At 43.4% G+C, this 9,209-nt stretch overlaps 1 pseudogene across 1 annotated transcript; it reads right to left on the minus strand.

The window, feature by feature from the left end:
* Positions 1-1,759: 1,759 nt before the first annotated feature.
* LOC307109386 (ferritin light chain-like) lies at positions 1,760-8,943 on the minus strand (annotated as a pseudogene). Its single transcript has 2 exons — positions 8,707-8,943; positions 1,760-2,262 (listed from the first exon to the last, which is right to left on the minus strand). The product of its transcript is annotated as a ferritin light chain-like (transcript).
* Between the last annotated feature and the right edge of the window lie 266 nt (positions 8,944-9,209).

Genomic DNA, 9,209 nt, shown 5'->3' on the forward strand with positions numbered 1-9,209 from the left:
GCCTTCTCAGTAATATGCTAATTTGTCCGTTATGGTGTCCGAGTCACAACCAGTCAATGGGTTGTGCACATACAGGAGCTGGGGGACGGGGGCAGGGACTTCTGCCCCCAGCGGAGGCCTGCCCAGGCCTGCCCAGCGCTAATGTCCCACCCAGCGCTGAGGTGAAGCTGCCTGCCTGCATCCCTGGCCAGGGACATGACGCTGTCTGCCTGTGTCCTTGACCTGGGATGTGACTCTGCTTGCCTGTGTCCCTGACCTGGGATGTGACCCTGCCTGCCTGTGTCCCTGACCTGGGACATGGCGCTGCCTGCCTGTGTCCCTGACCTGGGACGTGACCCTGCCTGCCTGTGTCCCTGACCTGGGACATGGCGCTGCCTGCCTGTGTCCCTGACCTGGGATGTGACCCTGCCTGCCTGTGTCCCTGACCTGGGACATGGCGCTGCCTGCCTGTGTCCCTGACCTGGGATGTGACCCTGCCTGCCTGTGTCCCTGACCTGGGACATGGCGCTGCCTGCCTGTGTCCCTGACCTGGGACGTGACCCTGCCTGCCTGTGTCCCTGACCTGGGACGTGACCCTGCCTGCCTGTGTCCCTGACCTGGGACGTGACCCTGCCTGCCTGTGTCCCTGACCTGGGACATGACCCTGCCTGTTTGTGTCCCTGACCTGGGACATGGCGCTGCCTGCAAGCATCCCCCCACCCAGTGCAGAGCTGCTTTTGGTGTCTCGGTGAACTTTGTAACCGACCCAAGGAGGAAGCCGAGAGGGGAGAGGCCAGGAGATGTGGATTCCCAGCGCTTTAGTTACTTGAAAACAGCCCCGCTTGGAATGCGAGGCAGCTGTATGTTCAGCTGAGAAGTGAGGGGGCTGAACACCACCATCACTGGGCTCCGGTGGGTCCAAGGCCCAAGCATCCACCATGAGAAGGAAAAAATGGAGGGAGGGGCCCGGAGGAAGGGAGGACAATGGAAGGAAATGTGTCTAGACTTTCTCCAGCCCTCTCCCTCTTTCCGCTGCCTACAAAAGCCCCAGGCCCAGCCATAGTTCTGTCTCCACCTTTCAGTCCCCTGTTCTCCAACCACAGAGGAAAGAAATAAGGAATCTGTGCTGCCTCCAGAAAGTATCTATATACTGCAGAGGGAGGCCAGATTGCGGTTTAGGCCCACTTGGGAGCCTCCAGTAGGACATCCCGTGAGGGCTCCAGGACTGTGAGGCGGGGCAGGCCGGGCTGAGGGACCCCCTCCCCCATGCATGACTTTTCGTGCACCAGGCCTCTAGTTGTTATATAAGTTTTATATTTCTTGATTCTGCACCATGTTTGAAGTGACATATATGAGAAGACATTTAATGCTCTTGGTTTTGCACAAAATTAAATGGAATATTTATTTTGATGCTGAATTGGCTGATATTTTATCAACTTTCTGTAAACTTTATTAACAAAATATTGAAGGCTTCCTGTGTTCTTTAGATAAAGCTCTGTATCTTAGGTGATAAATTTTCTCTGTAGCCTTATCACTGTAATATTTTATATTACTGATCCATTTATAATTTTAGCATATTTTTATGTTCCCCATCGCTACATCCTGCCTCTTTTTTTTTTCTTTTGCAAAAAGCTTTATTGTTTAATTTGGTCCAATGCATGGGAGAGGGCTTCAGGGTGGTTAAAAGAATGGCTGGTAGTTTCAGGGAGAGGCTCAGTTAAAAGCCAGACACCAGGGGAATGCAGAGGGGCCTTCAAAGGCCTCTGGGCTCCAAAGGCTCCTAGTTGTGCTTGAGGGTGAGCCTTTTGAAGAGGTACTCGCCCAGCCCAACCTGGGGGCTGGCAGCCTGCAGAGGTGAGTCAGGTGTCACCCATCTTCTTGATGAGTTTCACCTCCTCACCCAGGAAGTGGTTCTCCCGGAAGTCACAGAGCTGAGGGTCTGCAGGAGTAGAACCCAGGGCACGCAGCTCCAAAAGGGCCTGGTTCAGGTTCCTCTCCAAGGCCAGGGTGGCTTCCATGGTGTCCTGGCTTTTGCCCACTCATCTTGGGAAGGCTCAGCAAGTCCTGGAAGAGAATGAGGCCACCTCACGTGTTTTGCAACTTTAAGAGATGATTAGTGCCCTCAAGCTTCTTCTCTGCCAACTCGAGGAAGAAGTGGCCCACACCCTCGAGAGCCACATCATCCTGGTCAAAATAGAAGCCCCGAGAGAGGTAGGTGTGAGAAGCCCGCAGATGCAGGTTGGCCAGGCGGTTGACTGCAGCCTCCACTTCGGTGGAATAATTCTAACGAGTTTGGGAGCTCATGGTTGTTCAGCAATAAGGATTTAAGGTAGAAAAAACCCCGGTGTGTTGGCTGGTCCCAGAGGTGTTTCTGAAGGTGGTGACTGGATAAGACACAGGAGGGTGGTCGGAGGCTGGAAGAAGGGGCGTCCCTGGGTCTTTTCCGTCCAAACACTGTTGAAGCAAGAGACAGATCCGGGAAGGCCACCGAGGGCACTCTACACCCTGCCTTCTTAGACCCAATCTTCAACTGTACATTTTGAGAATATGCTCTAAATAATGAATACATGATCTCTTAATGTAATTGAACACAGGGTTAAGTACAACAGTCCCCCATTTATCTGCAGTTTTGCTTCCCCCAGTTTCAATTATCCTCTGTCAACCAAGGTCCAAAAATATGAAATGGAAATTGCCAGAAATAAACAGTTACTAAGCTTTAAATTGCAGGCTGTTCTGAGTAGCATGATGAAATCTTGCACCCTCCGCACCCTCTCTCACTCAGCGTGAATTGCAGCCAGGTGAATTGCAGCCAGGTGAATTGCAGCCACGTGAATTGCCCCACTGGAGCCTGCCTGTCACTCAGCAGCTATCTTAGTTATCAGGTGGATTCTCATGGTATGTCAGTGCTTATGTTAGTCACCCTTACTTTACTTAATAATGTCCCCAAAGCTCAAGATTAGTGATGCTGGCAATTGATTATACTAAAGAGAAGCCTGGAAGTGGTTCCTTTAAGTGAAAAGGTTTAAGTTCTGGACATAACAATGAAAGAAAGGAAAAATGTATGCTGAGGTTACTATGGGTGGTAAGAAAAAAAATCTATCCATGAAATTGTGGAGAAGGAAAAAGAAATTAATGCTCACTTTACTGTCACACCTCAATCTGCAAAAGCTATGGCCACAGTGCGTGATAAGTGCCTTAGTTCAAATGGAAAAGGCATCACCTGTGTGAGTGGAAGGCATGAACATAAAACGTGTTCTGATTGATGGCAATGTGTTGTGGTAGAAAGCATTGAGCCTATAAGGCAGGGGTGGGGAACCTTTTTTCTGCCAAGGGCCATTTGGATATTTATAGCAACCTTCGCGGGCCATACAAAATTATCAACTAAAAAAATAGCCTGCTATATTTGGTTGAACATTTCATTAACTCACTCCTAATGCCTTGACCAAATGATTTCTTGGGCCTTCTACAACCTGTGGGCCAGTAGTTCCCCACACCCTGCTATAAAGACTTCAGCAAGTGACATCAAACCATATAAAGGATGGTTAAAGTAAGATATTTTGAAACAGGAGACCACACAACTTTATTACAGTATATTATTAAAATTATTCAATTTTATTATTAGTTGTTCAACTCTTTATCCTATATAATAAAAGCCTAATATGCTAAGTGTTCGGTCATCAGGTCGTCCATTCAACCAATCAAAACGTAATATGCTAATGATATGCTAAGGCTGCTCAACTGCTTGCTATGATGTGTACTAACCACCAGGGGGCAGACGCTCTGACGGGTAGGTTAGCTTGCTGCCGGGGTCTGGCCGATCAGGACTTAGCAAGATGGGCCAGACATGCCCTGGAGCCCTCCTACAGTCCCTCCCCAACTGGCCAACCTCCCGAGTCCCTCCCCAGCCCCAATCGTGCACCGGTGGGGTCCCTCTGCCTGGCTTGCACCCTCTCACAATCTGGGACCCTTTGGGGGATGTCAGAGAGCTGATTTTGGCCCGATCCTACAGTCCAGGCCGAGGGACCCCACTGGTGCACAAATTCGTGCACCGGGCCTCTAGTGTGTGTGTGTGTGTGTGTGTGTTTGTGTGTGTGTGTGTATATATATATATATTATATATATATATATATATATATATATATATATATATATATATATTGATTTCAGAAAGGAAGGGAGAGGGAGAGAGAGATGGAAACATCAATAATTAGAGAGAATCATTCATTGGCTGCCTCCTACACACCCCCTACTGGGAATTGAGCCTGCAACCTGGGCATGTGCCCTTGACTGGAATTGAACCCTTCAGTCCGCAGGCCGAGGCTCTATCCACTGAGCCAAACCAGCTAGGGCTATTAATCTCTTACTGTAACTAATTAATACATTAAACTTTATCATAGTTGTGTATGTTAAATCATTTAGGAAACGGAGGCTAAACTGGTTAACTGCCCAGAATTGCATAGCTATTAAAAGACGGAGCAAGAGCTTGGAGCCAGAAGAGCCTAACTCCCTGGTTCATTCATGTTCTTAATCACCATAGAGCTCTGCAAAGAAAACTAAAATCAGCTTTGATTCTGTTCAATATTTTTAGTAATTGCTCTAAATTTCCAGTTTTCCATCATTTCTTCTTTGGAAATGTCTCACTCAGTTATTAAAAATGATTTCATAGCTCTGGCTGGTGTGGCTCAGTAGACTGAAGGGTCCTGGGTTCAATTCCAGTCAAGGGCACATGCCCAGGGTTGCTGGCTCGATCCCCAGTGTGGGGTGTGCAGGAGGCAGCCGATCCATAATTCTCTCTCATCATTGATGTTTCTCTCTCTCTCTCCCTCTCCTTTCCTCTCTAAAGTCAATAAAAATATATTTAAAAAAAAGAAAATGATTTCATATAGCTGGAAGCCACAATGCATAATTTCCTACAATTAGGAAATTTGACAATTTCCTTACAGTTGTCACTTTATCACCTCCCTCTTTGATTCCTATGATAGCCTGGTAATTTATTTTTTTTCCTTCCCATCAGGCAATATTGTTTATGGTTAAGTATGTTGGTTTGGGATTTGATGGAACTGATGTCAAGTTTAAGCTCTCTTATTTCTTAATCTGTGTGGTATTTGGTAAGACTCTTACCCCTTTCTGAGCCCCAGTTTTCTTACTTATAAAACAAAGAAATTAATTCTTACCTCACAGGGTTATTTAGTACAATAAATGTAAGAACGCCTATATTTTCACTTGTTTAAATATTAAACCATGAGGTGCCAGTTTAATTTTATCGCATTTGTTATTACTGTTGAGTTGATATTAAGTGATGGAGTTTTGGAGAAGCTGGAGCCTTTAATCATAAAATATATATTCATTCCTTTCATTTTCATGACAGAATTTATTTTTATTAGTCTCTAATCCTTCTAGTAATCTAAGAAGCAATCCCACTGATTTCTGGGCTTTGAAATCAAGTGCATGATGCATAAAAATGTCAATACAAATATTGCTTAAAACAATGGAAAGAACTCTTAGGCCCAAGGGGCTCACATATGATTAAAGTGCTCCATTATGTAGCATTCAGATGATCTTTAGGGCTGTGGTGATGCCATAAAAGCTTCTGAGAAATAGCAGGTTCCTGTTAAAAGATGATTTAATGTTTGTATTCAAATATGCTGCCAGCCAATTTGTGTCCTCTAAAATATACCCACTACTGGAATTCTAATGGAGACCTTCAGAATTGAGTTTAATACAAAACCAAGCGATTGAATTATAGAAGCTTCAAGTTAGTGAAAGCATACAATTATGTGCACTAAAATTGGTCCGGCCTTTTATAAAATATGTTTATGAAAATGTAGCCTATTTTCAAAGTATTCAATTTGGTTATAATTTCAACCACGAGTACAAAATGCAGTTAAAGAGTTCCAGTGCCCTAGTAGTTACATCCAGGGTTTTATACTCTTAATTAAATCCTCTTTCCTGTGCTCCACCCAGTGGCTCCATGGTTTTCACCAGTAGCATAAGAAGCACCAAGAATATATTTGACTCCCCCCAAATCATGGGCATACTTGTATCTGAGCCTGCTGTGGTTTGTAATTGCATGTTTTAAGGAGAAAAATGTTGATCACATTCTTTATTTAGTTCCCCCAAACCAGAAACTTATTTGTAGTTGCAAGCAGTCACTCACAGAGAAAAAGAACCCACCCTGTTTAATTACATAGTTATTTGATATTAAGGGGTGGATCCAGTCTTGAATTGCCAGAAAAAAATTGTCTTCAAAGACAAAGACGTGGGAGTCTGTAAAATAAAGAGGCTGCTTCAAAAGGAACTGATCTACATCCACTCCACTGAGGTCAGAGAAGGCCCTGCAGGTAGAGCCAGGGCAGGGTCTGTAAACCAGGACTTAATCTAAGTACGGGTGTTTAGTCAGAAGAGAAAATAACTGATGGCCCCTTTGAGACTATTTTACAGCTATGATAATTTAATTATTTATTCAGTATTCTGCCCTCTGTTGCTCCATGAGGACATAAACCATGTCTTGATCATGTTTCTTTTACTCATCACTTATCAGCAAGCATAGTGCCTGACATATGAATATTCATTCATTGATGGCCAGTTGAATCTCTCCTTTATTGTTTTGCTCTCTGATAGCTTCTATTGAGATTGTTTTATCTTGCCAACTAGATTGTAGTCATTTGATAGCAGAGACCATGTCTAATATTCCTCCAAAATCCTTCCCAGCGATGTTCCATTGGAATCAGTATCAATAGCTATGGGATAGTAAGGTATGAATTTGAGAAAATGAGGAAAATGCAGGAAAGCAAGAGTGTTAGTAAGGAGTTGTGATGATTTCGCACAGCGCATCTCTAAGTATACATTGAATTATATGACATTTCCAAATTTGACCATATTTGACTGATAAATTTCATATTAACTTTATACAATTCCATATAACTATTGGAGAGTAATAAAGGTTGAGAAATCAAGAAAAATCCATGGCATTCTGGGTGGGGAAACAAATTTAAATCATAGCTCTGCTACTTACTAATGTAGTAATCTTGCACAAGCTTCCAATTCCTGTTGGATCTCTGTTTCCTCAGTTATGAAATGGGCATCATGCCCTTTGTGGAGGGCTGTTGTGGAATAATTAAGTGAGCCAGAGAACTTAAGTTTCTAGCCCATTACAGATGCTCAATAAAAGCAGCTCCTAATCATCTTGTGCAAGAACTAGTATATTATCATCTCCTTGTCTCAATATGCTTATCTGCAAAACAGAGAAATTAAATGTGGCTCGGAGCTCATGCTCATTACTACTATACTATAGTTTTGTGTGTTTTTTAAAATTTAGGCTTCAAATTCAAATTGTATAAAAAAAATAGTCCTTTGTACACCAAGATATGGAGTTAGTGTAGGAAATAGGAAAAAAGAATGTCTGTGTGCATGTGTGTGCACACATGCATTGTGTGTGTGTGTGTGTGTGTGTGTGTGTGTGTGTGTGTGTATGTGTAATGGGGTGGTTAATGTCTGTGTCTGGCTTGGCTTATCTATTTTTCCTCTTAATGCATGAATGAGTGACTAGTAAGTGTCACAGTTCATAAATCTTTGTGTGCCTAACCTTCATTTGGTAGAAGCATGAGGTATTTATCTCTGAGTCACAGTTTGCCAGTCTGCTGTTTGAATAAAAGAACATTTATGGTACAAGAATATGCATCATTTTCTTTATATTTAGGATCGTCCTTTTAATCATTTTAATAAACTGATTTTACTTTCAACGTTGGCACTGTTCTAAGGACTTTACATGTATTAATTCACTTAATCTTTATAACAACCTCATATAATATACACTATTCTCCCCCCTTTTTTTTCAGATGAGAAAACTGAGGTACAGAGTGCAGCCGGGTTTTAGTAACTTTCCCAAGGCCACACAGCAGGTAAGTGGCAGAGCCAGGATGTTTAAGGAGACAAATTCCAAAGATCATGCTTTTTCTCTCTGTACTACTCTAAATCCTAATGGTTTATTAATTTTATACATTAGAGCTGAAAACCTACTGCTAGCAGATGTATTGTAGGCAAAAGTGAAGAACAATTATTGTTAGGGAATGTCCCTGAGGGATGCCCTGACATCTATAACTCTTGAACTGCCTCCAATTGCACCATTAAAGTTTCATTTACTTGCATCACAATTTACCTTCTTTAAAATGCTTATGGCGGGTGAGAACATGAAGCTGGGCATGGAGATGGGGGAAGGGAAGTAATGAATCGCGGAGCCTTGGAGAACTGCTGGGAGGCCAGGCCAGGATTTGGTGCCTCAGTAAGAGGAAGGTGGAGGGGAAAGAAAGGAGCTTCCCTGTTAGGTTAAAAGGTCATAACAGTGAGATTGTTACCATGAGTCCCATGAGGAAACTGAGCCTCAGAGGTTAAGGACTTGCCCATGGTCACATAGCTGGTAAGCAGCAGAGCATGGATTCGAAATTGTGTCTAAATGACCCAAAATTTAAATGTTATTTCCTCTATTAACCTGGGTACCTTTGAGGGAAGGGAAGAAAAAGGGGAAAATGTGTATCCAGGGTCCTGAAAGGGAAAATAGGAGAGGATGGAGAAAAATAATCCTCTTTCTTATAAAAATAACCTAATTTTATAAGGTTGCCCTGCTCCTTGACTTTTTATTTCTATTATTTTATTATGAATTCATGCCAACTTGTTTTCCCCTATATTGTGCTTTGCTGGAAAAAAACTTGATTGAGATGTACAAAGTACCTTGACCACTGCTGTAGATGTCTGTGGTTGGCATCTTGCTCTGCTGTTTCGTCTAAGTCCATTATTCTGCAGCTGCTTGAAGGAACTTCTGCATGGCTGTGGCAATACACATAGCCGGTGGAGATGAAGCAGCTGTTGTTTCAGGAGGTCAAAGACAGGTATTTTTAGGAAGAGACTTATACTGGCACTGCCAGTTCCTAGACGTTCACTAGGTCCCTCATGACTGGACTTGCTCATGCTCAGGTCCTAACTTATCTCTTGCCTAGAAGCTCTCATATGACCCAAGGGGTCTGTTGGGAAGCAAACCTCATTCCATTGCCTCTACTCTTCCACCTCTAACATTGCCTTGATGCCTCTTTCTGAAAAAAAAAAAAAAAAAAAGGAAAAAGATATCTGTTTCTCTAGCTAAGCAGGGGTAGGGAATGCCCAGCCCTCAGACTGTATCAGATCCTCAAAATCATTTGGTCTGGCCCTGCCCAGGCGTTAGGGGTGAGTTAATTAAA

The sequence above is a fragment of the Cnephaeus nilssonii genome, assembly GCF_951640355.1.
Source record: "Cnephaeus nilssonii genome assembly, chromosome: 13".
NCBI lineage: Eukaryota > Metazoa > Chordata > Mammalia > Chiroptera > Vespertilionidae > Cnephaeus > Cnephaeus nilssonii.